General features: G+C 37.2%; 1 pseudogene; it reads right to left on the bottom strand.

Annotated features, from left to right (window-relative positions):
* Window positions 1–219: 219 nt before the first annotated feature.
* The window catches only part of LOC107566577 (SH3 domain-containing RING finger protein 3-like), a 147396-nt pseudogene continuing 128857 nt past the window's right edge, over window positions 220–18758 (bottom strand).

Below are 18758 nucleotides of genomic sequence, written 5' to 3'. Positions count from 1 at the left end.
TCAACACTGTATATGAATAACTCCACGAATCGTGGTTTTGAATCAAAGGCATTTATTGCTAAAATGTACTTGACAAACAAACAAAACAAACCACATTATCATCATATTCAATATAAGACAATGTGTAAATGAAAACAATGTCAAATACCAGAGAACAAGTGCTTGAGGAAATATTCCCCAACATCTCCACTCTAGCACCAATAGCATATAAATGTCATCATATAGAGCTTCTTCGTTCGATGCAGTCGTGTGAAAGTCCAACGTACGATCAGTTCATTCTGAAACACACGCTCTAAAGGAAACGTTAACGTGAATCATTCTGCCATTATTTAAGATGTTATTTCTAGCACAAAAACAAGATTTGCACTTCAGGAATTCTCCTTTTTGTGTTCGCCTGTGAAAATAACACCATGACGAGAGTAAATAATGACAGAATGATCATCTGAAGGTGAATTATTCCTCTTTTCAGAAGCAGGAACCGTGACTGTCCATCATCTCATCTCCAACATGGAGACCAACGTGTGCTTGTCTTTTGGCGAGCAAAACGGCACTTGTGCCGAAACTCCAAGTGAGAAAAAATGGCACCATGATCAAATCCATAATGATTTGATAAAAGAGCACGACATACAGACCATGAGATTAAAAACACTGTAGGAATCCATCCAAAGAAACAGAAACGAAGCCAGGAGTCACTGGTGGGAACGTTTGGATGAACCATCTTGTGCTTATGAAGATCCAGCGTCCAAAAACATTGACTTCAACGCTGAATAATGCGGAAACAATCCGTGTGCTCATGGCTCAATCCATGTGATGCTTTTCATCATCCGTAACCTCCACGGGTCCAGAAATGTGTCTCTCTGACCTTCAGATGCTTCTTTTGTGCTTCAGTCTGAGTACAAGCCTGCAGTGGAATGCCGTTTACCACGGAAGTCTGTTTCTGCCACTGAATAAAAAATAAAAAAGGTAATTGTGACTTTTTTCTCGCAATTGCAAGATATAAACTCACAATTGCGAGTTATAAAGTCAGACTTGCAAGAAAGAAAAAAAGCCAGAATTGCGAGAAAAAAGGGTCAGAATTTCAGGGGAGGAAAAAAATCAGAATAGCAACGTGAACTCACAATTGCAAGAAAAAAGTAAGAATTGTGAGAAAAAAGTAAGAATTGTAAGATGTGAACTTGCAATTGCGAGAAAATTCCAAGAAAAATTTCAGAATTGCGAGAAAAAAAATCTAAATAGCGAGATATGAACTCACGATTGCGAGAAAAAAATCACAATTGCGAGAAAACGTCAGAATTGTGAGAAAAAAGCCAGAACTGCGAGATGTAAACTTGCAATTGCGAGAAAAATGTCAGAATTGCGAAAAGCATATTCGCAATTACGAGAAAAAATCACAATTGCGAGAAAAATTTAATAATTGCGAGAAAGAAAATTGTGAGATGTATACTCGTAATTATGAGAAAAAAATCAGAATTGCAAGAAAAAAAGTCTGAATTGTAAGAAAACAATCAGAATTGTGAGAAAAAGAAAAAAAAATAGCGAGATATGAACTCACGATTGCGAGAAAAAGTCAGAATTGCGAGAAAAAATAAAAATAGCGAGATATGAACTCATGATTGCGAGAAAAAGTCAGAATTGCGAGAAATGTCATAATTGTGAGAAAAAAGCCAGAACTGCGAGATGTAAACTTGCAATTGCGAGAAAAATGTCATAATTGCGAGAAAAATCTAAATAGCGAGATATGAACTCACGATTGCGAGAAAAAGTCAGAATTGCGAAAAGCATATTCACAATTACAAGAACAAATGCGCGAAAAATGTCATAATTGCGAAAAAAAGTCAAAATTGTGAGATGTATACTTGTGAAATGTATACAATTCTGATAAAAATCAGAATTGCAAGAAAAAAAAAAAGCCAGAACTGCGAGATGTAAACTTGCAATTGCGAGAAAAATGTCATAATTGCGAGAAAAAATCTAAATAGCGAGATATGAACTCACGATTGTGAGAAAACGTCAGAATTGCGAGAAATGTCTGAATTGTGAGAAAAAAAAGCCAGAACTGCGAGATGTAAACTTGTAATTGCGAGAAAAATTTCCAAATTTCAGGGGAGGAAACAAATCAAAATAGCGATATTTGAACTCACAATTGCGAGGAAAAAGTCAGAATTGTGAGATAAAAAGTCACAATTACCTACTTTTTATTTTTTATTCAGTGGCGGAAGCAGGCTTTCATAGTTTAGCGTCCGTGTGTTAAAAACAGCTGTACGTTTAAACGTTTATATTTGTGAATGGTGTCTAACGGCAAAATGCAATGCAACGGCATCAGTCTGGAGCATTTGCACATAAACTAACAATTAAAAACGGTGCAAACAGAACACGCCCAGTTTTAGCGGCCCGTAATCTGGACTGATTTCACACGCAAGAACACGCCAGCGGACCTGCGTCAGGAGAGACGGCATATTTAACTTGACACCAATGAACATTGTCACTTAGATTTATTAAAAAATATAAAATAACCCAGACAAATTTTGATGTTGCAGAGAAAGCCTCGGAAAGTTTGAAGTAGTTGTAAAAGAGGCCGTCTTAGCATCAGGGCCCGTATTCACAAAACATTTGATCTTACCTCTAAGAGTTCTCCTAAACAGCAGTAAAAGTTTTTAGCTAAGAGTTTCCTCTTAAAACCTGTTCACAAAGCTGCTGAGACAAACTTGTACTGAGGAACAGAGAGAAGTCTTAAGCTCAGAGTAAGGGGGCGGGGCTGAGCGCATGGATGATGTCATCGAGCTCATTAACTATGCACACAGTGATTGGCTGATAGTCTCTGTCAGAGATTTACTGTAGAGCGCGATATTATGTTGCCACATTCAAATAAAGGTTTAAAAATGCAGGCTAAGTGTCAAGCATATGTCCAGCTAATTGTCAGTCTCTTACACGTGTGCTTCTCGTGAACAATTAGCGGATATGCATATAAACAGCCTTTTAATTAAGAGAGTAGAATAATCATAGCTGATAGTAATTCATGCAAACGTAAAAGAAAACCAACAGCAACTGGTTCATGAAGACAAGCATATAATCAAAGGACAATCTGGAGTTGGGATAGCCTCCAAAACCAAAAAAGATGCATGGGAGAACATCTGTGTGCAAATAAATGTTTCTGTTCCGAGGCAGATTGCTGGAAACAGCTGTTTCAGGATAGTTTGTGGCTTGGTCTCAGACACTTAGGACTCCTCTTCACTGCTCCTAACCTTTCACTGATTTAGGAGATCGTTTTAGCGCTTTGTGAAACACTCTTAGAGCAAAAATGTAGGAGTCCTGAATTTAGGCACGGCTGTTATTTTTAAGATTTTCTCCTAAATCGACGAGTTATGAGCTGCTTTTAGCCTGAAGATGTTTTGTGAACACAAGCCCAGATCCATCAGTCTTCATCGCTTCCTGTTTTCTGTAGAATTCCTTTCAAAATGGCATTTTAATGTTTTGTCGGCTGAACAACAACCACACAAAAGAGCAGCTCCTATCATTTAACCGATGCAATTAAACGTGTGCTCTGACTGAAGTCGTGAGTTTGTGATGCTGGCGTGCCGTGCATTCGTTCGTCTGTAGAAATAGAGATGTGCTGCTTCATCTGAACTCAGCGGTATCCAGACACGCTTCTAACACATGATGCTCCTGAAACAAACTCTACACAAGTACAGAACCAAACGCTCGTATTCACTTTGAAAAGTGTCAGAATGCATTTCACTTACACCAGGGATTAACTCATAATTCTACTATTATTTACTAATAATTTTACTATTATTTATGTTTTGAATTGGCTTTCATTTTTTTTGTATTTCAGTTTTCATTTTTAGTTATATGCATGTTATATATATACATTTTTTTTAAGTTAAATTTTTTTTTTCAGTTTTATTTTATTTTTTTTCAGTTAGTAGTTTTAGTTAATTTCAGTTAACTGCCAATGCAACATTTGTAATATTTATATTTTACTTTATTTTAAACTTTATTTCAATTAAAGTCGCCATGGCATGAAATCAAATTCGATCATTTTTTATTTATTTATTTTTGGAGCATTGCAGTGTTTATTATAACTTATTTTTCTGTGCACATCACTCATTTTTGTAAAATTCGACAACGATCCAATCAGTTCCTGAAAGACCAAATGAAACTTTTCTTTGTTTGAGAAGCCATATCACTCATATACATTTCATGCCCAATCTAACAAAAATGTGTTTAATATTTTAGATATAGTTAATGTTAGCAACCCTGGTGTGAAATGTCGTCTTCTACGATCAGTTTTCTCTTTTTAGATCACAAAAGAGCAACAGTTCTGAGAGAGTTATCGTTAAACGGTTTGATGTCTATAGCTATCAGAATAATAACACATCTGCTTTAATTCTGTTCGACAGAGCCGGAACGTGTTTGTGTGCTCGTGTAAAGTCTGTTTCTGAGCACATGGAAAATTCATGAATCAAAGTGAAAATAGTTGATCAAACTGGAGTGTATCTGGAGCGCAACACAGCGACGCTCGGTAAACAAGAGACAAACAGTGTCAGTGAACCAGCATGCACATCCCATGATGCTCTAGGAAAGACAGAAGCCAATCAAATAAAACGAGTTTGTGCTTTCACTGTAAACGAACTTTCATTATAAACCACAGGCAGTGTGAGTGAATCTCAGCAAAACATCATATTTCATTCCAAAACTAGAAGAAAGAAAAATTAAATATGCTGCTGGCCAAACGTTTGGAATAGTTCATATTTTCACAATTACACACATTTAACCCTAAACTCTCATTGGTGTATTTCCTGTAATGCATTTTTTATATATATTTGAATGAGCATAAAAGCACTACTATACTAATACTAGCATGCTGTATTAATATTTTACCATTTAAATAATATGTCATGATTTTTTTTTGCACTATAGTAATGAGCATCTATTGGGAAAATAATAAAAATCTTAATGGTCCTAAAAATAGGCTTTAATTGCTTTATGCACGTTTGTTATTTTTACGTATTTAATTATTTTTCTCTCGGTTTTGGTGTGAAATATGCCACTCTTGGTTGTGAGGCTCTGCGAGATTCATCCCTCCCTACATTCACATCTTGTCGTAAGCTATAAATAACATCCTCGTTGTGTGGTCATCATTCAGATCTGATACCGAGCGTCTGTCAGGATCTGATGGAGATGAGCCGGATCTGAGAGGACGATGGCAGTAGAGATGCTGGTTTGGATCTTCTAGAAGCTCTCCACGAAGCTGCTGGGGAACAGGCCCGTTCGGCCGGTGCGCTGAAGAGTCCCTTTGAACCAGCCGTCTTCTCGTTTCTTGTGCACAAACACGACGTCTCCCTCCTTCAGCTCGATCTCTGCTTCGCTCTGCGGCGGGTACGGCACAACCACGCGGTACCTGACGGAAAGAGACCGAAAACTGCACTCAATGTGGTTAATAACAGGAGCAACATTCACACGGGGCTGAACGAGCGTCTCAAGAGGCATTCATCTAGCTTTCAAACCAAAACAAAAACTGAAAAAAGATTTTACAGAAGTCTCTTCTGCTCTCTGAGGTTGCATTAATTTGATTAAAAATACTGTAAAAATTGTGAAATATTATTACAATTTAAAACATCTGTTTTCTACGTGAATATCTGATAAACTGTCATTTATTTCTGTGATCAAATCTGTATTTTCAGCATCATTACTATTAATCAGGGATGCATTAAACTGATGAAAAGTGACAGTAAAGGTTACTTAATATCCTAATGATTTTTGGCATAAAAGAGAAATGTATAATTGTGACCCATACAATGTATTGTTGGCTATTGCTACAAATATCCCCCAGCGACTCAACACTGCTTTTGTGCTGCAGGGACACTTATTATAATAATAGACATAATGAGTGCTGTTGTTGTTTTCACTGATGTGCAACCTGTTAACATCTCAAAAAATGTGTTTTAGGGTTGCATGAGCCTTTAAATGCATGCACTGAAATGTGCATTTGGATGTTACCTCTCTCGTGACAGAGGCTTGGGCTCGGGCCGAACAGCGAGCGGCGAGGAGGAGCAGGGCTGTCGCGCCGGCGGAGACACGGAGAAGTTGAGTTCCAGAGATCCGGTCTTTCTGTGCAGCGGCTCCATTCCCATCGCACCCTGCATCTCGCTCTCGATGGGGCAGGATCCGGCTCGGCCGTGAGCGGACGGCTCGTGGGTCGGAGACACGGACGGAGGAGAGCGAGACTTCTTCTTGGCTGCGGCTCCGGAGAGAAGCTTGAGGAGACCGCTGCTCCTCTTCTCTTTCTGGGAGAAAACACACAGGAAGAGAGCTCTAAGATTTCAGCACGACACAGAATCCAGTCAGAAAAACACCGTTGGAGGAATAAACCAAACACGCCAAAATAAAAGTTCAGCTTAACTTGAACAAATTATGACAGAAATATATTCCTATTGGACAGTAGATCCAATAGGTTTAGTTATCAGCACTCTGTTTGCCAAAAAATAAAAGTAATTTTTTTAAATGTACATTTCACTACATTTTAAAAGTTTAATTAAACTGTTAATGATTTATGTCTTCATTTGATTATCCATGCTTTTGATATTAAAACAGACAACACAATTAAAAAATAAAATAAAACATTTCAAATGGCCCTATTTTAACAGTTAAAATTATTTTTAAAGATACATTTTTTTAGATTTATGAGTACAATTGATTAGACATGATTTTCGATTAATACAATTTAATCAAATCAATAAAATGGAATAAAAACAAAACAAAAATAAATAGAATCCAGAAAACTTAAAACACTAAAAAGCAATTTCACAGTGACCTATTATTGTAAAAACTGTAATGAATTATTAAATTATTAGTATTTTATGAATTCCATTGATTAGACATGCTTTTTGATTTTTTTCCGAATTTAAGTAAATTATTAAAACATAATTTGGGGGGAAAAAACTAAATTTGGGGAAAAATACAATGGATTTCATATGGCCCTATTATTTTTTTAAAAGAATAAATAATAATAATAAATAAATACATTTGAAAATGTTTAAAGTTTTATGAATGCAATTAATTCGACGTCTTTTGATTTTTAAAATTTAAAGAAATCATTAAAATTTGAACGCAAAAACTGAATTTAGGAAAAAATAAAAATGATTTTATAGGGCTCTATTACTGCAACAATATTAATGAATTGTTAAATTATAACATTTTTATGGATTCATTTAATTAGACATGTTCTGTTGATCATTAAAACGTAATGAAATTCAGAATCTAGAAAAATGTAAATGGAAAAATGAAATTTGGAAAAAATAAAATGGATTTCATAGGGCCCCTATTTTTGTAAAAATTTGTTAAAGTTTTATGAATTCAATTGATTGGATGCTTTTTGATTATTAAAATTAAATTATTTAATTGGAATCCAGAAAACAAGGGTTTAATAGAGCCCTATAGAAACAGCAGTATAGTACAGCAGTGTCTCAAAATCAACTGAAATAAGCTCAAGAGATATGTTCATATTTCATTCTGCCGCATCAAACAGATCAGTAATAGTGTTGAGACGTGAGATCACATGACGTGTGTCTCTTATTTTAGACTGGGGGCTCATTAGCAGCCCATAATTAACGCTCATGTTCATCACACGCAGCCCATACAGGCTTTAACATCACAACTCTGAGACGATTCATCTGATAGAAACATATTCATTGATTTTCAGCTGATTTGCTCACCTCATCTACATCAGCTTCAGCAAATTTCACATTTTCATAATAATACATTTAATAATATGAATTAATGAACATTTTTGTTACTTTTGTCACAATACAAATTCTTTATTTGTACAAAACAAAGTACCGTGTTAACCATAACACCATAAAAATCTGTTCTAATTTCATACACTTTTTTATTTTTTCCCCAAATTCTTTTTTTTTTCCAATTAAAATTTCCTTTTAATTTCATTTTTGTTCTTTTAGTAATCAAAAAGCATGCCAATTTATTTAAAGGCACGTCTAATTAATCGAAATCACAAAACTTAATTTAACAACAATTAGGTTTTAACAATATTAGGTTTACAATTATTAGGGACCCATGAAATTTGTTTTAATTTTTTTTCTATTTTATTTTTCTAGGTTTCGTTTTTTTTTTCTAATTCAATTTTTCCCCCTTAGTAATAAAAAAGTATGCTAATTTATTAAAATAAAATAAAATTATACAATTTATTGTAAGTTGAACAAGAATTGCATTTTTAGGGCCTTATGAAATCCGTTTACTTTTTTCCCAAATTTTACTTAATTTTCCCCCAATTTTTTTTTCCCATTGAATTTTTTGTAGATTGCATTTTTTTCTATTTTAATTTTTCTGGACTCTGCTTAATGGTTAAATTAAGTTTTAGCAATCAAAAGGCATGTCTAAATAACTGAAATCACAAGAATTACACAATTTATCAACAATATATTAGATTTAACAAAAATTAAAATTTTAGGGCCCCATTAAATTTGTTTTATTTTTCCCCAAATTCTGTTTCTGTTCTGTTTTAATGTTACTATTTAGGTCTCATTATTTAATCAAATGTATTCCCAGTTAGTAATTGTATTGCTTGAACTTGCCATAGAGGAGCACTGAATGTGTTTGTGTGCAGTGAGATGAGTAAAAACATGGTGATATTGAGTCTAGAACTACAGTAAGATCATGTTCACACACAACACTCACCACGGCAACACCAGAGCTGTCACTCAACACATGGAAACAAAGTAACTACGATATTTCCTTCTAAATTAACAAGCAATGTGTTACTTTACTAGTTACTTAAAGTAATCTGATTACATAACTCGCATTACTTGTAATGCGTGAGCCCCAGCACTTGTTAAAAGTTCCCATTTATTTCAGTTTTTCATCTAATATACCCGTGTTACCAGTCATAAGCAGCACAGGTATATTTGTAGCAATAGCCAACAATACAATGTATGGGTCACAATTATACATTTCTCTTTTATTATAATAAGTAAAGATTTTAAGTAAAGTAAAGATCATATAAAGATCATGCAAGCCAGGATATTAAGTAAAGATCATGTTCCATGAAGATATTTAGTAAATGTCCTACCGTAAATATATCAAAACTTAATGTTTGATTAGTAATATGCATTGCTAAGAACTTCATTTGGACAACTTTAAAGATGATTTTCTCAATATTTAGATTTTTTTGCACCCTCAGATTCCAGATTTTCAAATATTGTCCGATCCTAACAAACCATACATCAATGGAAATATTATTTATTCATTCAATTTAAAAAAATGGATGCTTATGACTGGTTTTGTCATGTTTGCACTAGTCTCAGTTGGATTGGTGAGCAGCACTGACCTTCTCCAGCTTCTTGTCCTCGAGTTTGTTCAGACCTGCGTCTGCGTGTGTGTGTGCAGGTGAGGACGGCTGCGGCTCCGCTCCGTTCAGATGCGCCGCGCTGGCGTTGGGAGGAGTGATGGTGGCGGAGGTCAGGGGCCTCAGGGGCCGAGTGGAGGCGGCATGAGACAGGGGCCGCGCCGGGGAACGAGACGGACTGCTGCTGCTCGCCGGAGGACTGTGGACTGACAACAGTAATACAGCATTCACACACAAACACAAGCTGATGAATTCCTGTCAGAAACATTAACTTTTCATAGTCGTTCCAAACTAGGGCTGCATGATTAATCAGAATAACATCAAAGGCTTATTGCAATTATCACATTTAATGAATATGTGACCCTGGAGCACAAAACCAGTCATAAGGGTCAATTTTTTTTAAATTGAGATGTATGCATCAGCTGAAAGCTGAATAATTAAGCTCTCCATTGGTGTATGGTTTGTTAGGATGTTGCGAGGGCGACACGCGGAATTTCTATTTTTGAAACGGTTTCTATTTCCACGACGTTGCGGCTAGAACAACAACATACAAACTACATGACAGTGATAGTCTCAGGTACTGATTATGTGCTTTATTCAAAGTTAAATGTGAGTTTTAATGTCATATTGCGTGGCTTTTATAGCCGTACTCAAAACAACAACAGATAGTTTACCTCAGATCCTGAAAATAAATGAAAACAAAGATATACGTTTAAAAGTGCAAAGACAATGCGAACCAACAAGCGTATTCCACGACAAAGATGGTATCAGTCACTCAGTATGTACATTTAATGATGTTAAAATAGTTAATATTTATGAATTAGATTATAAACGTATCCATTTCGTTACGAGTGCAGTGCGCTTCAAGAGAGACTCCGCCCACACACGCTTCTGATTGGCTGTGATATTTGAGTGATTCTATCGCATCGCTGGGATCTTGTCGCGTGTAGTCAGGACACAGTGTTAGAGTTTTCCCTCTTTCCCTCACGTCGCTTTTAAATAGCTTGTAAATGCATGTGCGCATTTTACTTTCACTTTCAAATTAGCGGCATTTCGCCGTAGATTGATTGAATGGCCAACAACAAAACAGTACAATGACAAACTCACTTATAATAAACATAGAATGTTTAATTTATTTAACAAAACGAATAATAATACACCATGCTATAGGCCTGATATGAAATAACATTTATAAAGCGGAGAGTTCCGGTGCTTGATTCTGATTGGCTGAGCCGAAGCTGTTGTAAATGACGCTACAAAGTAACACACACCTTTGTTTACGTTTGTGTGTTGCTCGGCAACCACTTTGTAGCAACCACAACTGTTTCTGAGGAGCTACATTGTTTGGTGGAAGAATACTGTGTTTATTAATATCATTACACTTTATTTGCTCCGTTTTATTTTGTGAAACCTTACTACGTGTATGGAATAACCGTGTTTTATAAAAGCAGTAATCCCCGTGAAGCCGTGGTTTACAGTAGATTTATAACAGCTTTGCATCATGCCTAACAACGCCCCGTAGCTGCATTGAGCAGCCGCGTTCAGTTTTTAATTGTAATGTCTGTTCTCTAACTGAACCAAATGATTTTTAATTTTGTATTATTATAAAAAATGAAAACGACTTTAAAGAGGAGTGTCTGAAGAACAAATAATGTTGAAACTGTACCTCTGAAAGATGTACCTCGTTTCCTTCAAAACAACTGCATTGAACATACCTGTCTGAGTGCCATAAATATTCTTTTTCCAAAGTTTGCGTGCCTATAACTCAAGAAATATTGAAGAAATATAAGATATCACAATATGATTTTAGATTCTAGTTCTTAATAAACTTTTCTTTTGGAATCTTAATTTTCAAGGCCCTACTTTGTTCATTCCCAAAGATATGGGGACCTCAATGAGGCTCCATTTTCAGATTGTTGAGTATTACATTTCAGCACTTAAAAGCAAATGTTGGTCACTTTGTATACAGCGATACTTAGTGTATTTCAAGCAGAATGTCTCTGAAGAATAACTAATGTTGAAACTAAGATTGCATCTTGATTTAGATGCATTCTAACGTGCACTTAGATTTACCCAGTGTTAATTGTTTCAAGTGTGAGAGACCTTACATGTTTGAGTTGTTATCAGTGATTATGCCAAATATGCCCTTTAGCACTATGACTATGCTTACATTATATAACAATAAAAAGGAAAAATAAATTCTAATAATTAATCCAGGTTAGGCAAATCCTGGTTTATTGATGTGAATGCAATGTGTGGTAAAAGCAGCCACTTTTCCCTATGAGGTGTAGGATTTGATTCAGACGTGTCACAATATTGTGTGTTTGAATTCTTGGTAGCTTCAGAAGCTGTTAAAATGAAAAAAATCCCTTCTTCCAAATATCCCTGAAAATTATTCAAATATAGAATCTTATGAATAGACTACTGAGAAAAAGGTAATGTCCCTCAACTTGACAATTACAGTGCATTTTAGCACTCCGACAGGTATGTTCTGTGCATATTGTTTTGATGGAGGGAAACCAGATGCTTTCCTAGTTTCAACATTACTTATTCTTCAGACATTCTGCATTAAATACAATAGGTATCAGATGTATACAAAGTGACCAACATTTGCTTTTTAACCACTGAAAATAGGTCATATTCAACATTCTGGAGCCTCATTGAGGTCCCCATATCTCTGTGACTGAACGATGTAGGGCCTTGAAAAGGAAGATTCCAAAAGAAAAGTTTATTAAGAACTAGAATCTAAAATCATATTGCAATATCTTTAATACCTCTTAAGTTATAGACACGCAAACTTTGGAATGCAGTTGCTTTGACAGAAGTAACCGAACCATACAGGCCCTTACAAATGAAGATGCCAAAAGGAAAGTTTGTTAAGACCCAATATCTAAAAGGGCATTAAGATATCTTTAATTCTTCTTGAGTTACAGGCATGCAAACTTTGTAGAAAAAAACTTGAAAAGTGCTGTTTCCCCACTTTTGAACGGTCACCATTGGCACAAAATGCAACAATGATTGCTAAAGTCAACAGATTTTACTAACAGACCTAACAATCTCTGTGTAAAAATATCATTATGATGCTGCCATCTTTCTGAAGTCCTTTTTATCCTCCTGTAACTTGGCTCGGAGTCTCAGGTGAAAACTGCCATTTTGACCCCCCTCTACAGAACAGTGGATTTCTCAGTAAATATTCATCCGTGACATTTAATATTTGGGCTATCATCACTATACATGTTAATCTTTCTTCAGAAAAAATATTAGCAAAATCAAAAATATTAGCAAAATCAAAAATTTGAGCCGGGGAAATTTCTGAAATTTGGTTTATTTGACAAGGAATGACCCAACAGTCTGTAGATGTAGGAACAGCAGTATCAGGCCAATCTGTGACCGATCCTGATCCTGATCGACCAGTTCAATTCAGATCAGACACTAGCTGCGTCCCAAATGACGCACTTATACATTATGTGCTTTTGCACGGTGTACTTAAGCACAACCGTGTAGTGTATGAATTATATAAGGTTATTTTGTCATTCATTATCAGAGTCTGATAGCCTCTCTCCCTTCACTACGTAATTAAAGCTGCGACAGATGAGCGCATGAAGGGTTCAACATTCCACACTTCATTTTTTTCAGTTATTTAAGTGCATCATCCGAGAATTTAAAGTGCATTTTTTCATTATGGAATTTTTATTGTGAGCACACTACTCACACTATTTATACTACAAAACGTCAAAGAATAGTGCATAAGTACGCAAACTGGGACACACCTACCGTGAATCTCAGCATCTCTGGTGCTCTCATACACATGCTGATGACACGCTCGACCCGAGACAGCTGTGTGTGTGTTTACTAGGACACCAGCCATAAAGAGTTTAGTGCTAAAGCAATGAAAACGGAGGGACTGTGAGTGTGACCCTCAGTTGCAGCCGTTGTCTTTTACAGAAGCAGCTGAAGTTTGCATCTGGACATGAGTGTCCGGTTCTTGGTTGAGCTTCACTAGACCGGTGGCGCTGTGTCCCGTCCCTCCCTCGAGTGCTCGGAGACCCACGGCCCTATGGCACGCCTGACCTTTCCTTTCATTGGCTCAATGTGAAGTCCAGCTCTCCCTCTGGTTTAATTACAACTCTACAGACTCTCTGTTCTTCAGTTCAATCTTCCTCCTCCACCTGCATCCCTCACTCGCTCTATTAAAGCATCTGAACGTGTGAAAGCAGAGTATCTAATGAAGAACAGAGCCGTTCCAGCACAGCACCTGACCTTTGAATCCTGTGTGTGTGTGTGTGAGCGTTTTTGTGTGTCTTGATCAACAAGATGAAGTGAAATAAGAGAGAAAGGATGGTGCTGTTAAATGCGAGTTAATTGTATGTGAGAGCATGAAGGCTCATGACTCGCCTGATGGGTCACCCAGCAGTGTCTGAATGACCTGATTAATATTCACCTTATTTCACAGTGTGATGTGAACACCAGACGCTCTCTTGCATTCAGATGTGTATTGAGACGTTCACAACAGAAAGGAACTGAAGAGAAGTTCACACATGAATTTGAACACAAGAGCGCGTCGCATACATCAGACGTGAGCAAATGTGTCCCTGCAGCACAAAAGCAGTGTTGAGTCGCTGGGGGATATTTGTAGCAATAGCCAACAATACATTGTATGGGTCACAATTATACATTTCTCTTTTATGCCAAAAATCATTAGGATATTAAGTAAAGATCATGTTCCATGAAGATATTTAGTAAATCTCCTACCGTAAATATATCAAAACTTAATGTTTGATTAGTAATATGCATTGCTAAGAACTTCATTTGGACAACTTTAAAGATGATTTTCTCAATATTTAGATTTTTTTGCACCCTCAGATTCCAGATTTTCAAATATTGTCCGATCCTAACAAACCATACATCAATGGAAATATTATTTATTCATTCAATTTAAAAAAATGGATGCTTATGACTGGTTTTGTCATGTTTGCACTAGTCTCAGTTGGATTGGTGAGCAGCACTGACCTTCTCCAGCTTCTTGTCCTCGAGTTTGTTCAGACCTGCGTCTGCGTGTGTGTGTGCAGGTGAGGACGGCTGCGGCTCCGCTCCGTTCAGATGCGCCGCGCTGGCGTTGGGAGGAGTGATGGTGGCGGAGGTCAGGGGCCTCAGGGGCCGAGTGGAGGCGGCATGAGACAGGGGCCGCGCCGGGGAACGAGACGGACTGCTGCTGCTCGCCGGAGGACTGTGGACTGACAACAGTAATACAGCATTCACACACAAACACAAGCTGATGAATTCCTGTCAGAAACATTAACTTTTCATAGTCGTTCCAAACTAGGGCTGCATGATTAATCAGAATAACATCAAAGGCTTATTGCAATTATCACATTTAATGAATATGTGACCCTGGAGCACAAAACCAGTCATAAGGGTCAATTTTTTTTAAATTGAGATGTATGCATCAGCTGAAAGCTGAATAATTAAGCTCTCCATTGGTGTATGGTTTGTTAGGATGTTGCGAGGGCGACACGCGGAATTTCTATTTTTGAAACGGTTTCTATTTCCACGACGTTGCGGCTAGAACAACAACATACAAACTACATGACAGTGATAGTCTCAGGTACTGATTATGTGCTTTATTCAAAGTTAAATGTGAGTTTTAATGTCATATTGCGTGGCTTTTATAGCCGTACTCAAAACAACAACAGATAGTTTACCTCAGATCCTGAAAATAAATGAAAACAAAGATATACGTTTAAAAGTGCAAAGACAATGCGAACCAACAAGCGTATTCCACGACAAAGATGGTATCAGTCACTCAGTATGTACATTTAATGATGTTAAAATAGTTAATATTTATGAATTAGATTATAAACGTATCCATTTCGTTACGAGTGCAGTGCGCTTCAAGAGAGACTCCGCCCATCTGATTGGCTGATTGGCTGTGATATTTGAGTGATTCTATCGCATCGCTGGGATCTTGTCGCGTGTAGTCAGGACACAGTGTTAGAGTTTTCCCTCTTTCCCTCACGTCGCTTTTAAATAGCTTGTAAATGCATGTGCGCATTTTACTTTCACTTTCAAATTAGCGGCATTTCGCCGTAGATTGATTGAATGGCCAACAACAAAACAGTACAATGACAAACTCACTTATAATAAACATAGAATGTTTAATTTATTTAACAAAACGAATAATAATACACCATGCTATAGGCCTGATATGAAATAACATTTATAAAGCGGAGAGTTCCGGTGCTTGGCTCTGATTGGCTGAGCCGCGTTCGAAGCTGTTGTAAATGACGCTACAAAGTAACACACACCTTTGTTTACTTCTGTGTGTTGCTCGGCAACCACTTTGTAGCAACCACAACTGTTTCTGAGGAGCTACATTGTTTGGTGGAAGAGTACTGTGTTTATTAATATCATTACACTTTATTTGCTCTGTTTTATTTTGTGAAACCTTACTACGTGTATGGAATAACCGTGTTTTATAAAAGCAGTAATCCCCGTGAAGCCGTGGTTTACAGTAGATTTATAACAGCTTCGCATCATGCCTAACAACGCCCCGTAGCTGCATTGAGCAGCCGCGTTCAGTTTTTAATTGTAGTGTCTGTTCTCTAACTGAACCAAATGATTTTTAATTTTGTATTATTATAAAAAATGAAAACGACGGTGGGGGCGGTGGGCAAGTGACGTACTATCGCAGCAAGCCTAAAATGTATGTGCCGTCATTGATGAATAAACTGATGAATTCCTGTCAAAAACATTAACTTTTGATAGTCATTCCAAACTAGGGCTGCATGATTAAATCAGAATAACATCAAAACTGCGCAATGGCTTATTGCAATTATCAAATTGAATTAATATATGCACTTGTGTTTCAGAGTGAAGCGTGTCACTGTGTTCATTTAAAGGTGCCATAGAATGCATTGATACAATATTTTAAATTGTTCTCTGATATCTACATAGAAGGTATGTGGCTTAGGTAAGGGCAAAACATCTCCAGAAGTGGTTTTACATGTCCATTTACAACCCTAGGATTTGTCCCTAGAATGAAATGGTCTGTTTTTACCTTATTTGGAAGGCTCATGAATAATAATGTTAAGCTCTGCTCTGATTGGCTGTTTAACAGTGCCGCTCAATGTTGAGCTCTGCTCTGATTGGCTGTTTAACAGCACGGCTCATTTCAGTAGCTCACACAGCAGGAAGGAAACACAGGGAAAATATATATTTCAATACCGTCTCTCGCAGTTATATCGTTGGGTAATTAAAATGCAGGCATCAGGGAGCCGCTATTAATATGCATTGAAACTTTTTTTATATACCTGGGACAGTTCTGCGCACTTACTACCTGTTGCGTGCATGCGCTCTCTACTGGCCAAGAGTGCAAGTATGCGTATTTGGACAAGGCCGACGTGTGTTACCGCACACAGTATCTCACCCAGCTGCATGGCGGAGCGCGCCTGATTGACCGTCTGCTGGCTGCATATGCGCAGGCAGTTCTTCAGATGCAGTTGTGGAGACGACGGGCTGCTGAGTGGCGTGCTGGAGCGGGACACAGACGCCAGCAGGACCGGACTGGAGGGACCGGCGGAGCCTGGGGATCCAGGAGCCTGAGCCTGAGCCGCTCCAGAGAGACACGAGCGTGTCTGACCGACGGCGAACGGAGCCCTGCGGAAACACACACACACACACACGTTGTGTTTCCATGTTTTATGAGGACTCACCATAGTCGTAATGGTTTTTATACTGTACAGACCGTATATTCTATTGCCCTACACCAACCCTACCCCTAAACCTACCCCTCACAGGAGACTTTCTGCATTTTTAGATTTTCAAAAAACTATATTCTGTGTAATGCATAAGCTTGCTTCCTCATGAGGACCTAAAAAATTGTGTAAAAATCAATTGTGTAAAAATTTACTGGTATTACTATCCTTGTGGGGACATTTGGTCCCCATAACGTGATAAATACCAGATACACACACACACACACACACACGCTCACACACACAGACAGACACACACACACACACACACACACACGTAGAATCACAGAGTGATTAGAAACACACATCCCGCAGGAATCACTACTGACTCACTAGAGATTCACAGCATTTCAGCACAAACCTGCAGGTTACGCATCTTTTCTGACTTTATTTCTGCTGTAATAACAAATCTGCTCTTTTCAAACTGATTTAGTTACTGAAAATAGGGGTGGCAATATAGTAAAATAGATAGATTATAAATAATTTAAATGAAATTCAATAATTCCAGAAGGTGAAACTGTTCTTCAGCTTTTACAATTTTTATTATCAATGAATTTAACGGACCTCTCTAGTTGTTTGTGTTTTTTATTCACAATTTATATTCATTAAAAATACTTCTATAACTTTTTAAGATTTTATTCATTTACATGACTTTCTTCATGTCTAAAAATCTCATTTTTAAAATTCCTACTATTTAAAAAAAAATGATAAATGTGAATGTACAACATTTTCTGAAATGTTCCTATGAACGGTCTATAAACATCCAGATGCACAATCAATAAATGAATGAATAAATGCATCCCATAGGTGTGTGTGTGTGTGTGTGTGTGTGTGTGTGTATATATATATAGTAATGTTTTGCAATAAAACAAAAATCTAGTATTAAAAACATCAATTGCAGTTAGAAGGCTGTTGAGTGAGTTTTTCTCAGATTAAACGCTGGATCTGCTGTAGTTTATGAGGTTCAGATGATCAAGCTCATGTCATGCAGAATAAAACACTGCTGTAAGTCTTTGGCATTTGTTTGTAAACTACAATAAATTAATTATTAATAAATTAATTTACATTATTTTACTACCATGAGTAGCTTGACTTTAGGTGAACGTCAGAGATGTGATTGATTTGGCATTTGAATCTGAATCTCTTTTAACGGGTTTGTTTTGTAAAGCTGTGTTTTATTGTTTCAGTCTGGTTTTGTGTCAAATTAACATTACTGGATCTGTGTGAGTCTGTTCTTTATCATCATCATCATCATCATCATCATCATCAGATGTTTGCAGTTAAACATGAGCCTTTGCACTGCTGTCTCAAAAACACCTGAAGTAAGGTGTAAATTCAGCGATCCAGTTTTAGACGTGTGATTCTGAGCCGTCGCTCTGGAGGATCGAATCAAGCTGCGTCTGCAGAAACTTCATGTACAACACGCAAACAAACACCTTCATATCATGCGATGCAATGAAAGCGGAGAGATAATGAGTCTGAGACGAGGTGAATCCTGCCGAGAGTGTGTGTGTGTGTGTGTGTGTGTGTGAGAGTGTGTGTGTGTGAGAGTGTGTGTGTGTGAGAGTTAGTGAGTGTGTGTGAGTGTGTGTGTGAGTGTGTGTGTGTGTGTGAGAGTGTGAGTGTGTGAGAGTGTGTGTGTG

The sequence above is a fragment of the Sinocyclocheilus grahami genome, unplaced genomic scaffold (genome assembly GCF_001515645.1).
Source record: "Sinocyclocheilus grahami isolate Dianchi unplaced genomic scaffold, SAMN03320097.WGS_v1.1 scaffold1085.1, whole genome shotgun sequence".
NCBI lineage: Eukaryota > Metazoa > Chordata > Actinopteri > Cypriniformes > Cyprinidae > Sinocyclocheilus > Sinocyclocheilus grahami.
Note: the sequence above shows the minus strand (reverse complement) of the source record. Positions and strands in the feature narration are given on the sequence as shown.